Below are 955 nucleotides of genomic sequence, written 5' to 3' on the forward strand. Positions count from 1 at the left end.
CACCCGAGATATCACCAGATATATATTGGATTTTTCACTGACCCTGAGCGTCCGGCCCCATGAGACGGTCGTTTTCTCGGCCCCTGGTGGTCCGAGGTCGTTCCCGCTGCACAGGTTCATGCGCCAGGGTCTTCTACGGACAGTGCACTTTGATTTATTGCGCTATCTGTAATAGCACCCGAGATATCACCAGATATATATTGGATTTTTCACTGACCCTGAGTGTCCTGCCCCATGAGACGGTGGTTTTCTCGGCCCCTGGTGGTCCGAGGTCGTTCCCGTTGCACAGATTCATGCGCCAGGGCCTCCTGCAGATAATTCACTTTGGTTTATTGCGCTATCTCTAATAGCACCCGAGATATCACCAGATATATATTGGATTTTCCCCTGACCCTGAGTGTCCGGCCCCATGAGACTGTGGTTTTCTCGGCCCCTGGTCGTCCGAGGTCGTTCCCGCTGCACAGATACATGCGCCAGGGCCTCCTACAGGTAATGCACTTTGATTAATTCGCTATCTGTAATAGCACCCGAGATATCACCAGATATATATTGGATTTTCCCTGACCCTGAGTGTCCGGCCCAATGAGACTGTGGTTTTCTCGGCCACTTGTGGTCCGAGGTCGTTCCCGATGCACAGATTCATGCGCCAGGGCCTCCTGCAGATAATTCACTTTGGTTTATTGCGCTATCTCTAATACCACCCGAGATATCTCCAGATATATATTGGATTTTCCCCTGACCCTGAGTGTCCGGTCCCATGAGACTGTGGTTTTCTCGGCCCCTGGTGGTCCGAGGTCGTTCCCGTTGCACAGATTCATGCGCCAGGGCCTCCTGCAGATAATTCACTTTGGTTTATTGCGGTATCTGTAATAGCACCCGAGATATCACCATATATATATTGGATTTTTCACTGACCCTGAGTGTCCTGCCCCATGTGACGGTGGTTTTCTCGGCG

This window comes from Nomia melanderi, unplaced genomic scaffold (assembly GCF_051020985.1).
Source record: "Nomia melanderi isolate GNS246 unplaced genomic scaffold, iyNomMela1 scaffold0014, whole genome shotgun sequence".
NCBI lineage: Eukaryota > Metazoa > Arthropoda > Insecta > Hymenoptera > Halictidae > Nomia > Nomia melanderi.